Here is a 14320-nt window from a genome sequence, read left to right on the forward strand (position 1 = left end):
TACATTTCTCTTTATGGCAGAGCAGACTCCCCAAGTTTGGCCACTTTTGTGTTGCTCTTCTGATGGCTCAGTCTAGAACCTGCTGGACCTTCTGACAATGATGTGAGCATGCATTTCTTTGTACGAAACCTCTTTCTTCTTAAAATTACAAGAATGGCTTCTGTTATCTACAGCTGAACTCTGACTGACATAGTTTCAAAGATTTTTTAAAAAAACAATTTAGAGCTTTTCTTTTCTCATGAATGGAGTCAGAGTAATAGCATCTTTTCTGCAATAAGGTATTTATATAGTTTGGTCATGGGTCAAAGTGGGTCAAGGTTGAAAATAATAACTATAATAATCATGATTTTTAGCACTTACTTGAAGCAACGTAGATACTTTGTCTCTACCTTGTCAGCAGTCTTGCGAGGTAGTAGGTATCATTAGATGAGGAAACCAGGACTCAAGAAGATTGAGTTATATGATGAGTTATCTATAGCTAGTAAATGGTGGAGCTGAGAGTCAACACTTACTCTACTTTAAAAGCCACTGCTCTTTCTGCTCCTTTTCACTAGAGAGAGATAAAACAAGATTAATTCATAGTCTATTAGTCTTTATCATAATGACATGAAAGCTTTCTGCCTAATGATCGTTAGTGCAGAAAAAGTATTTTCAGTCTTTAATGTTTCTTTTGTACTGGTGTGTATATATATATATATATATATATATATATATATATATATATATCCATGTCAATGTGTCTATGTATCTGTATATCTAATCTAGCCTCAGATAAATGTGTGATAATAGTAAGATTATCTTGAGCTTTTAATTTGAAATATAGTCAATGGGCAATACCTTGTATTTTATCTTTAATATTAAAAGCCAGATGGTGCACCTGGGTGGCTCAGTCGGTTAAGCATCCGACTTCAGCTCAGGTCATGATCTCAGGGTTTGTGAGTTCGAGCCCCGTGTTGGGGGTCTGTACTGACAGCTTGGAGCCTGGAGCCTGCTTCAGATGCTGTGTCCCTCTCTCTCCCCTTCTCTGCTTGCACTCTGTCTCTCAAAAATGAAGAACTGTTAAAAAAAAAACTAAAAATAAAATAAAAGCCAGATAAGAATGGCAGTAGAAGTTCAATATGTAGGCAGTAAGAGAGGGAAGAAAAAGGAAATCGTCATTTGTTAAAGACCTACTATGTATCAGAAACTCAGTTATGGCTTAAGGACATTTTCATTTCACCATTATAACCTATGGAGGTCTTGTTATTCCCACTTTACAGAAGAAAAATACGAGGTACGAAAAGGTTAAATAATCAATTTAGAGTACCTCTAGGATAATGATGTTACCCAAACTTTGTTTCATTTTTATTTACTCTATATATTTCTTTTAGTGGACTTATTAATATCGATTGAATTTACTTAACATAAGGAATTTATAAAAATAAATGTGTAAATAATGAGAAGTTTGTCCTTGTTCTACCTGAAAGAATCTCTTCTTATGCCAATGTTTCTCATATTACAATTTGGGAAACACTGTATAGTATTAGTGCCTGGAGTGCATCTGGAAGAGTAATCAGAGTGAGAGAGGGAAAAACAATAATCCCTATTGAGATGGGGAGGGAAAGAGAAAGAACAAGAAGCAGAAGTTGACTGGTACCTGGACAGGCAGATCAGAACCAGAAGCAATAATTGTGTGCTTTGATAGTGTTAGTCTGTATTCGGAGCATTTTGTAATAACAAGGTCTTAATCCCAGAAGTTTTCCAGCAGAGCATAAAAAATGTTAGTCGATGTCTTAGAATCATTGATCTCCAAGAATAACAGGCATTTTATGACTATCCATGATGAGATCCCAATGTCCAACATCTGTTCCTCTCCTCACCTACCTTTCATGGCTAATTTATTTTCAGAAAGAGACTTTTTCCCTACACAGGGGGGTGGCTTAGATATTTGTGCTCTCCCCTTCCACAGCACTATCACCTACTCTGTGGAACATGCTTCATATCCGTACATCCTTGTTTAATGAGTGTCTTCCCCACTACTCAGAAACTCTACAAGGGCAAGGATTAGGTCTACCTTGTTCACTGCTACCTCACCAATGCTTATCACAGTTCCTGGCACACAGCAGGTGCTTCATAAATATTTGATGAACTTACTTAAACAAAACACAAGCCTGAACATTATGTCCTGCAGGACAATATGACCCAACACACTATGGCTACATTTTACCATTCATTTCTATGATAAAGTGAGCATGCTGTGAGATTCTAGGCAAGCCCAGAATCTTCAAAAGGCAAAGCAATGACATCAATGCTATTCTTATTTAACCTTTCCTGTGAGTAGAGAGGTCTTTAGAACCACAGCTTTTACAATGCCTAACTTACACATATACACACAGCACCCTGAAAACCACAAGATGAGATGAATAACTTTAGAAAATGAAGTTAGAAAAACTCAAGATGTGATGAATGAAGTCAGCCTGCTATAAAAATAACAGCTGAACAACAACTCTTGTCAAGGTGATGAGGGCAAAATGAAATCACGACATCTCAGGATAATCATTGTAATTTTTATAATTGGATGATGCTATGACATAATTAAGTTAAAACCCAATTAGGTATAGTGAATAAGAGACTATAACAAATTTTTAGTTACTTCCTTCCTTCCTTCACAAAGTTTGTGCTGGGTCACATGAGTGGCTCAACTGGTTAAGTGTCAGACTGTTAATTTCTGCTCAGGTCATGATCTTATGGTTTGTGAGTTTGATCCCTGCATAGGGCTCTGTGCTGATGATGCAGAGCCTGCTTGAGATCCTCTCTGTCTCTGTCTCTGTCTCTCTCTCTCTCTCCTCTCTCTCTCTTTCTCTGCCTCTCCCCCACTTGCTCACTGTGTTCTCTCTCTCTCTCTCTCTCTCTCTCTCTCAAAATAACTAAACTTAAAAAAAGAGAAAAGACTATGAAAGATGCATGTTGCTCTTTTTCCCTGGGAGCCTACAATGGACTCAGCTAGAGCTGGCAGGCAGGCCTCCTTTGCAGGTGCAACTGGCTCAGGCAGTTCCTGCCCACAAAATTCTCAGTCCACGTTTGTACTGTGACCATCTCTTTGAAAAAACAGCCTTAAAATTTTTTTTCCCTAAAACACATAGTGTGGCGACCGTAGTCACTTAAATTTATAAAGAAATATAAAATTTTGCTGTTTAAGCCTGTGTTTGAAGACTTTTATCTTCCCAGCACCACAATTTTAATTTATTTGCAAAAGGATAAGGTATTAGTTTGCATGTACTTGTGTGGTGATTTTGCTTTACTTTAGAGTTCTTGCTTCTCTGCAGGTAGAAAGATCTCCAAGCCCCCGATGAAAAGAAAAAAAAAATATTAATCACTGAAAACTTTGCCTCAACATATCTGTGTCAACTTCATGACACAAATTTTAATAGAGAAAGGAAGCTTAACTGACTAGTGGTTTATGCTGATGATACTTGTAATTTTATAACCATCACTTACAAGCAATAAATCACTAAGTGGAAAAAGCATCATTTACATTCCAGATAGAAAAATTCTCCTTAATCTTACCTCAGTTGGTTAGTAGGCTAGACAATTCCATTTATTGTGCATATATATGTATACACACACACACACACACACACATATATACACATATAAACACTTTAAAGTATTATTTTTATTTATGTGGTTCTAAGGCCAAAGGAATAGATCCCTAATTACACTGCATGAAATATTTCTTTTTTCTATAAATTTCCCATAGGAGACCATTGTAAATCTATGAATCAACTTAGCTTGACTTCTATTTGGAGAAAGAAAAAGTAATTGAGAATTTAACTTCATGATTTATGGCATTATGATTGTTACACAGTAGTAAGTTTTTTTAAAGCTTGTTATAAATTAAAATATTCAGAATTTATTAGACTGGAAGACTGCCATTTAGGTATGTTTGCTTTAAATTTTTTTAATGTCTATTTATTTTTGAGAGAAAGAGAGAGAGACAAAGCATGAGCAAGGGGAGGGGCAGAGAGAAGGAGATACAGAATCTGAAGCAGGCTCCAGGCTCTGAGCTGTCAGCACAGACCCTGATGCGGGGCTCAAACTCACGAGCTGTGAGATCATGACCTGAGCTGAAGCCAGACACTCAACCAACTGAGCCACCCAGACGCCCCTAGGTATGTTTGCTTTATAAGCTAGAAACAAATTTCTCTTCTGAATTTGAAGACCAAGATAAGAATTTTAGTGTCTAAGTTAAGGTGATTTATTACACAAAAACCAGAGACGAGATCTCCTTTCCTTAAAAATAACAATGATTTTATTAAAGTCTTGAAGCCCTGTTCAGAAAATTTGCAAATTCTATAGTACAACTCTGTGCCTTTGTAATGTGGGAAACATCTCAACACAATTTTTCTGGGTGCAATTTATGCTGAATAATGTATGAGTTGTGTAATAGCTCTGCAGCGAGTTCTCATCTCCGCAGGATGCTGGCTTCTAGTATTGCATCTCCCGCTTTCAATTCCTGTGCCGTATGTTTACTATATTGGATCTTTGACAGTAAGTAGTCAAGGTGGGGGAAGAATGTTGGAGACCTGAAAATCCTTGGCAATCTAGCAAATAGCTTAATACACTAGACTTCTCATTGCAGCGTGGTTATGAAAATGTGAGTTTTGAATAGAACTTTCCTCTAGGGTTCTGAACCTGGGATGTCTCTACACCAGGGAATAAGTGGGTAGCCAGTGAATATCTATTGTACTTGGGGAATGTTAGAGGGAGAGAAGAGAGAGAAATTTAAGTAATTTAACTGGAAAGCAATTTAAGCATTTTCACATAAAAAGATACAGCTTCGTTATGGAATAGAACTTTAAAAATTCACATGAAATCTTAACAGTAAAGCATGAGACTTTGGAGACATTGCTCCCTTTTGAAAGGCTGCTTGGGGATATACCACAGATCGGTAGGGGTCAGCATTCACTCTTTGTTCCTGGTGACGATGAAATAGTCGCAACATCCACCACCACAGCAACACAGCAACATTGTTCCTGAGGCTTCCTCCACAGCAGGTGCCCGTGAGCCCATTTTACAGATGAGGAAATTTGGGTCCAGAGATATTCAGTGGCCCATCAAGGTCCCACATTTTTAAAATATAATTTATTGTCAAATTGGCTTACATACAACACCCAGTGCTCATCCCAACAAGTGCCCTACTCAATGCCCATCACCCATTGTCCCTCTTCCCCACCCCCTCCTGTCCACCTTCAGTTCATTCTCTGTATTGATGAGTCTCTTGTGGTTTGCCTCCCTCCCTCTCTGTTTGTATCTATTTTTCCCCCTCCCTTCCCCCATGGTCTTCTGTTAAGTTTCTCAGGATCCACAGATGAGTGAAAACGTATGATATCTGTCCTCTGACTGACTTATTTCACTCAGCATAATACCTTCCAGTTCCATCCATGTTGCTGCAAATGGCATGATTTCATTTTTTCTCACTGCCAAGTAGTATTCCATTGTATATATAAACCACATCTTCTTTATCCATTCATCAGTGGATGGACATTTAGGCTCTCTCCATGATTTGGCTATTGTTAAGGTCCCACATTTAAGGAAAGAATCATAATACAAACCCAGGCAACCTGATAAATTTGAGAAATGCTGTTTCAGGAATACTTTGGAATGAAAATACCAATAAAGTCAGATAAAAAAGACTGAAGCTCCTCTCTTTGAGTTGTTTTTTGTTTTTTTTGGGTTTTTTTAGGATTCTGATTGAAAGTCTTTATGACTAACTAGAGTAGAGTAATTCAGTTCTCAAAGAACTTTCCATGGTACCTATATTTTTATTTAATGTCTTAAGTGCTATCTTCATGTCTCCTTAGATCCATTTTAAGCTATATAAAATATGTAGAATAATAACATTTAAGTGCTTACAAACTGTCAAGACCTTTTCTAAATGCTCTATATGTATTATCTCTTTAATTATTACAACCACTCCATGAAGTTCTTATAATTAACATTGCATTTTATAGATGAGAAAACTGAGGCAGAAGCAGATTAGGTAATTTGCTTAAAGCCACACATCAACCAAGGGGTCAAACAATCTGACTGCAAAGGCTTTGCTCTTTACCTGAGTCTAAGGGGCCTAAGGAAGGACAGACACTGAGGCCACATCTAATACGGAGAAGTGCCTGTCAGCGGTCTGCAAGTCTCAGGGGGATCTGTGCCCTGGAAACACTGCCTCTTGACACCCCAGAAATTGTATGGTTCCTTGAGAACTTCAGGAATTCCATGTCCTGTCTTCTGTTTGGAATAATGTAGACCCAAAGTGGCAATACAGTTTCATCTTAAAATGAAGAAGGTTAGAAAGTACAATTCGACCTTAAAAACCTAGTAACTAACCTCACTATGCTATAGGTTGTGGCTTCTACTGAACTAGAACTTTATTTTCTAGATACTAAGTCTCTCTGAGATCTACCCCTTAAAGTTTATAAAAAAAAGAACAGTCTCTCTAAGAAAAAATGGCTAATGCTGACCTAGCTTTCTAAACAGGATGAGGCTTTAAGAATAATTTCTGCCATTCAACTCTCCTGTGACCCACAAGCAATAAATGACAGTCTTTTAAAAACAGCAATGGCTTATCCTGGGCATCAAGCAGGGAAGAACGAGTGATTTCTCTACACTTGTAATGTCAAGAGGAGTCCTACTCAGAGACCTCTGTTATAAAAGAGGAATTGTTTATGGCTATTGAAAAATCCTCCCAGAACTGTCCATCAAACTTTATGAAATGTGTGAGTTACTTAGGTATCAGCTTTCTGGATCTAGTTTTGTTTTTTTGTTTTTTTGTTTTTTGTTTTTTTTTCCAGAGCATTCAGAATCAAACCCTTTGCTTACTGGCTGGTTTCATATTGATAAACACAGAACTGTTTTATTTTCTTTTTCTTCCTTTTCTCCCTGTTTTTGCTGACTCTCTTCACACCTCTTTTCTTTCCTTTATACCCTGTACTGAGACTCTAACTCAGTGTTTCTCAAAATGGAGCCTGTGGCTCACTCAGAATTGGCTAGAATGCTTATTAAAAATGCATATTTGAGGCCTTCCCTCAACTATACTAAATCTGATTCTCTGGAGTGGAGCTGAGGACTCTGCATTTCAATAAGCTCCTGAAAGATTCCTATCCAGACTGAAGCAGAGAAGGTCTAGCCCAGTAGTTTTCCAACTTTATTGTGGAAAGTTTGTTTCATTAGAATTCTAGGCCCTGGTCCAGAGTTTCTGATTCAATACGTCCCTGGTGGGGACCAAAAACTTGCTAATGCTGCTGGTTCAGAAACCCCACTTTGTGAACACTAGAGCTTTAAGTTCTAGTCTAATCTTTGAAGTCCTGAAAAAAAAACACCTTTAATAAAACATGCTCTAAAATGTTAAATATTTTGTTTATAGAAATAAAAATATTAACAAAAACACCCAAATTTCTATCTGTACCTTTGTGTGGGGCCATTCCTCACTCTACATCTCTATATGTTCAGCCCAGCTCATCCTTCAGAGGGTGACTCCCACCCCCTTCAGGTAATCTTGATTTACACAACAGTGAGCTCACTCTGTTTCTCTCCTTGGCCACCCCCCCCCCCCCCCCCCCCCCGGCTTTCCACTTGTTTGAGGATACTGATTCCTTTCTATGTAGGGGTGTAGATAATTGTGTTTGGGGAAGATGTTTCATCTTTCCTATCATACTGAAGACTCCTTAAATACAAGATTTGCACCATTTTTTATTCTGCCTTGCCTGACAGTGGCACTTCATTAATGCTGAGCACATGTTTGATTAATGAGTGAATATTTCAGTGAAGCAAAGATATATTTAATTCCTTTAAATTAGAGCTAGACTGTTAATGCTTTATGTTTTCCACTCGAAGGATCAGTCTTCACAGCAATGATAGTTGTTCTTTAATTTTGCTGAGAAGTTAGGTAAATGAAAATCCAAGGAATGTTCCAATAGGGTGCTGAGGTTTTGTACTGGTTTTCCAGAAATAATTCTGTTTTGGCTACACGAAGTGTAGTTCCCGGACCAGCAGCACTGGCCTCACCTGGGAGCATGTTAAAAACTCAGAGTCTTGAGCCTCACCCCAGGGTCATCAGAATCAGAATCAGAATCAGAATCAGAATCAGAATCAGAATCTCTTGGTGCTATCTCTGTGCATTCAAGTTAGAGAAATACTACATTACTCAGAAGAGTTTCCTTCTGACTGAAAGAGTACTTAAAAATAGTGACAAGTCAGTGCTAGGATCCTTTTTATTGGTGACTACAAGTTTGTTAAGAAATGTTTTATTTGTAAGATACCCTTGTGGTAACTGGGAGTTTTACTGGGGATTTGTAACCATCATCAAAGCTTCTTATTATATGGGTATCATATTGTACTAGACACTGTTAAAGAAATGTAAAGAATCTGAGCTTTACCACAAAGCCAGACATGATTGATGTGGGTAAGCAGATATTAAGACATAAGTAAACCTATGAAGCCTATAGATCCAGCATCAATACAACATGAATGGATTTGTTTTTGAAAGTCTTTGTTTTATTCACCCCCTATAATCCACATTTCTTTGATTTGTGAATTTTCAAAACAAGGTATTTTTAGCTATTTGCATACAGAGATTTGGTAATAAACAGTTACCTGGGCAGGTTACGTTAAGATTGATATTCCTGAGCCCCTCAACAACCGATCTCAATTTGTCACAAAAAAGTGTAAGTGTCCTTTGATATGGAAAATTAGTTATGCTATGTGGTACCCAAGTAAAGGCATCTTCCCTTTGGCTTTCATTTATAGTATAACTCATGTATAAATGGGTCAGGCATCAAAGGCATAATTAACAGTTTTAAATAAATTGTCAAAAATAAGGGATAGTGTTTATGTGCTTTGTATTAAAAGTTCACTCATAATTTAGGGTTCAAAGTGTGCCATCATTATACAAATATAAAAGCATTCATTTAAGCTTATCTGAGATTATCGTACTTAGAATATTGATCTTTACTGCTCCCTAGTGAATGGATTATGCAATATTTAATGTGTGAGGCTTACATGGACTATGGACTTTCTTGGTTAATAAGATCTCTTTTCTTTATGACAGTTGTGATTCCCAAAAGATGCTCATTAGAAAGGTGAGAGTGGCTGCCTTGAACGTATGCTGGTTCAGTAATGGGCAAGGTATCAGCAAGGCCCTGGAAGGAGTATAGGAACTTTATGTGTCTCATTCATTGCTGTGCTGTTTTTTCTTTTTTTTTTAATTTCTCTGGGAGGTTTTATGTGACATAATTTAACCAAAGAAGAACAGTGTCATTAAAAAGCTATTTAGGATATGGATGCTAATACCGGCTGTAAACATTCTGCTCTCCTAGGCCCCAGAGTATTAGAACAGGGGAATACAGCAGTTAATTATAAGAATATATTTTCCATTTTCCATAGTATTACAGTATTTTGATGAATTACTTCTCTATCACTGAAGACTTTACTTTCAAATGGTCTACTTACTAGTTAATATTGCTGCTGTTAAACTTCTAGCACATAATCATTACTATATTATTCTGGATAATTTTGTTTCACTGATATTGTCTTTATTTGAGACTGTGGGATCGAAAACAACCAATGCATGCTACCATTTGCAGATACAATAAGATGACAATATTCATTATGAACAGAAGCAAAACTATGCCCATGTCTTCTTAATGGGAGTATTAAAACCTTTCCAAATTTGACATGCACTTTTCTAAGTTACATGAAGATTAGGATTGTGAACAATCAAGTCTTATAAACTATTTCCCCTTGGGAACTTCATTTTCTTTATCTTCTTCTTCTCCTCGACATAAAAGCCAAGATGTCTTGAATTCAGTAATGAATTGCACAGCAAAGAGTAGGTATTTGATGCATGTTTATTGAAATAAGTAAACAATATTGGGGGAAAATTTGACCCCTCAAGAAGAAACATTTTAAAATGTGAACATGGATTTCAGTAATTTACAACAAAAAGTCAGTGCTAACTACCAGGATATAGAAGGTAGTCATGCATGTTTTATATTGGTAATAATCAGCTGACATGCATTTCAGTCTTGTATTAATGTGCTTTAATGTTCAGAATAATAAAGCTTCTACATAAAGGCATATAAGTTATTGAACTCACTCTATGTCAGTTTTCTGAATTAAAGCAATTTTAAAGTAAAACAAGGTTCCCAGAGATGTATAGTTTAAAAGACTAGGGCATTTTTTTTTTCTAAAGTGCATATCTGGACTTTCGGTTTAGAATTGCATGTCTGGAAAAACTTTTCATAATCTGCTTTTCTCCCCTTTTCTTTTCTTTTTGCACGTATTTATTTTGGCCAGCTGGCGAGACAGATCTTTTTCAGGGGCCCAGCCTTCCAGTCTGAGTGTGGTTGTCCAAAACCAATCTTTGGATCAAATTCCTGTCTTACTTGCTCCAGTGTCTGAACAGTGTTGATGTCACAGGGGCATGGTGACCCAGTTGTCTGTCCCAAATGCCTGGTAGCTTGCCAAGTAAAGAGCTTAGCTTGGCGGCCACACATTACCCTGCCTCACAAGGGGCAAGGGGGTTGCGATATGCTCCTTGGGCAACCTGTCTCACCTTGCGTCTCCCATGTGAAGGTAGATATAGGGGTCTCCTTCTAAAATAAATGCGCCTTCTTCCCCTTCCCAGCTTGGTTGTCACCTTATCTAGTCTTATCAGTACATCTGTGGGCTAACACAAGGGTTAGTCCAATGAGGCAGGGGCTGGAAAGTTGTCCTCACTTTAGAACTATTCCATGGCTTTGATTCTGGGGGAAAACTGCACAGTTTGATTTCATTGTAGATAGAATTTGTCCTAATGGGATTTCAAGATTTTGTGCTAAAGTTTGTGCCCTATGCATCCCAGTCAGTTTTAGAAATGACCTTCCTTCTCAGAGATTCTAAAATTCCAGACCGAGGCATCCCCTGAGAAAGCCAGGAGGGATGCATTGACTGGAAACCAATGTTCCCTTGGAGTTGGAGAGGCTGAATGTGGGGCTTTTCACTGCTTCATCAGGTGTAACACTGGCACATACACCACCCGTCCCCCACTCCCATGACCTTGAATGTGGGGTCTCAGTTGATGTGGTCATAAAACAGAAACATTCTACTACTTGAAACCCCTGAATACTTTGTCCTCCTTCCTTCCTTTGTGATCATCTACCGACTAAATGATCAGTTTTAGTTTTCCCTACTCGGAATAGTTGAGGGATCATGATGTCACAGAAAGGGAATGGGCCTGGTTGTCAGAATGAGATTTTCTCATCCCATCTCTACTTGTTGTGCTGGCTCGGCTGCTCTGACCTCATTTTCTTATCTGCAGGATAGGTCTTCAAGTCCCTTCTAGCCTGAAGATCCATGGATTTAATGGGAATAATATTACCTGCTCAACCTACCCAACTGGGTTGTTGTGGGAATCAAAGGAGATCATATTTGTGAAACTACTTTGTAAATCCTCTACAAAGATTAAGGAATGTGATACTATTAATTCCCTCTGAAGAACCAAAATAGCTTGCAATTTACTTTTAAGCTTCAAGACTGTGTATATATCTTTTGTATTTAGGTCTTTAATGATGTACACCATAACGCAAGACAATTGACAAGACTAATCTCTCTCTCACTAGATGTTACTCCAAGTGTCATTCTAAGGCAATAGGCCAGAGGGAGGAACTTTTTTTTTAACAAGTAAAATTAATCCCAAGTACACAGGGTTCTGGACTTTTTCCTACTCCTTTCAGACTTCTGAGAAACAGGTTAGTTTACTGTTTCACATCAGAGATTGCTTAACAGAACTGGGGACTCAACATAACATCTTTGGGGAGGAAAGTGCTATAGTCCAGAACAACCCGCAGGTGGAGGGCCAGTGAGTGGTGATAGCAGGTGGGACACACTCAAAGCCCATAGGGAAACAATGGCATCCTTTGTACCTGGCTGTCACTCATGAGACACAGCAGCATTAAATTAGTCCCTCTATCTAGCTGTGGTATTTTCCACTGTTCCAGTTCACAAAGTAACACAGAAACTAACACACCTCCAATATTTTATATTATCTATCTATCTATCTATCTATCTATCTATCTATCATCATCATCTATCTCTGTCACCAAATACAGCTGAAAGTAGTATTGAAAAATGAGAGACTCTTCAGAGGTACTGGATTGTTCTCTAATTCTATGTGCACATGACTCCTCTTTCCAGCTGAACTGTATGCTCCTTGAGGACAAGAACTATGTCTTAGGCACTTTTCAAATTGTCTCCCTTACTCTGACAGCGTTAGACCCAGCCCTTGGTCTAGAGAAGGAGCTTGATAACTCCTGTTGATGAAGAGGTGGATTCTCACAGAGGTAGAGAGGAGCACTGAGGTAGGACACCCCCATTTGTACTCCTACCTTCCCTGTTGTCCTTGAGCAAAGAGCTAAGGGTTAAACACTGTCCTTATAACTGCTAGTGAAACTTGATAAGGGGTTGCAAGATGGTGCAAAGTGTCCTAGGGAGGGGGTCCCATAGGAATTGCTTACTCTCTGCTCACCTTCTCATGTGATGAATTCGAGATCACCTCGAGGTTACGGGCCTGCTAGGAGGAGGAGCCATTGAATGTGGCTTTTTATTTATTTATTTATTTTTAAACAGAGCTTCTGGAGAGTAGGGCAGATCAGAGGAAGGGGACCAGCAGTGTTTATAATAGTACTGAAATTTAATTTCAGAGCTGACCTTTCATTTGACATTTTAGATAATGCTATGGATGTGCTCAGCTATTTGTTCTTAACATATTTTCCATCTTTTTGGGGCACTAATCTACTTAAATTCAAAGTCAATAAAAGAATAAAATAAATTTTGACTTAAAAAACAACTTTAAAAAAGAGTTCATTCATAATAGCAATAAAATATGCAATGCATATGAATTAACTTAAGCAATGTTCATGACTATGAAAAAGTGCAAAACTTCAGAAAGAGGCAAAAGGAAATACTGGAAAGAAAAATCATATTCTGAGATGGGAAGAGTTCACATTATATATAAAAGGGCTACTTTTTCCAAATAATTATATGAATTACAAATTCTATGAAAAGTCTCAATGAGCTAGGTTTTTAGAACTTGACAACACAATTCCAAACTTTACGTGGAAGAATAAACTGATCAGATTAATGAAAATTTAAAAGACTGAAAACACTGAACTCTGGCAAAGCTGTACAACAATGGAAACTTTTACATACTAATGGTAGCAAAGTAAATATACAGCCTCTGGAGAGTGTTAGGACATACCTAGTATAAAACTGAAGAGGTACGCATCCCACAACTTAGCAGTTCTACTCATAAGTATGTATACCTCCTAAAGAAATTCCTACGTGTATATATGGAAGCAGGAACAATAATGCTCACAGCAAAAGAAAGCACGTAAAACCTCATTTACAAGGCAATGGATAGAAAATTTAAATGATATATTCATACAATGGAATATTATGAAGCAATGAAAATGAAAGCTAGAGGGGCGCCTGGGTGGCGCAGTCGGTTAAGCGTCGGACTTCAGCCAGGTCACGATCTCGCCGTCCATGAGTTCGAGCCCCGCGTCGGGCTCTGGGCTGATGGCTCAGAGCCTGGAGCCTGTTTCCGATTCTGTGTCTCCCTCTCTGCCCCTCCCCCGTTCATGCTCTGTCTCTCTCTGTCCCAAAAATAAATAAAAACGTTGAAGAAAAAAAAAAAAAAAAAAAGAACGCTGGCTGCGTTTAAAAAAAAAAAAAAAGAAAAGAAAATGAAAGCTAGAGCCATATATATATATATATATATATATATATATATACACATATATATGTGTGTATATATATATATATATATATATAAATTGCAGAAACTTTACAAAAACAATATTGAACAACATCAACAAACAATAGGAACAGGATATTCAAAGCATGATTTTAATTGAAAGTTAAAAATGCTAAACAAGTGTATATATTTACATACATAGGGTATAAATAAATTCAAAAGAGCTTTAAGATGCATGATGGGTACATGGATGCTCATTTTTTTATTCTTTTTTTTTTTTTAACGTTTATTTATTTTTGAGACAGAGAGAGACAGAGCATGAACGGGGGAGGGTCAGAGAGAGGGAGACACAGAATCTGAAACAGGCCCCAGGTTCTGAGCTGTCAGCACAGAGCCCGACGTGGGGCTCAAACTCACAGACTGTGAGATCATGACCTGAGCCGAAGTTGGCCGCTTAACCGACTGAGTCACCCAGGCGCCCCTCATTTTTTTATTCTATGTGCTTTTTTGAGTGATTGAAAAATTTCAGAACATAGAGTAGCTCAATTTCTA

Source organism: Felis catus, chromosome B3 (assembly GCF_018350175.1).
Source record: "Felis catus isolate Fca126 chromosome B3, F.catus_Fca126_mat1.0, whole genome shotgun sequence".
Lineage (NCBI taxonomy): Eukaryota > Metazoa > Chordata > Mammalia > Carnivora > Felidae > Felis > Felis catus.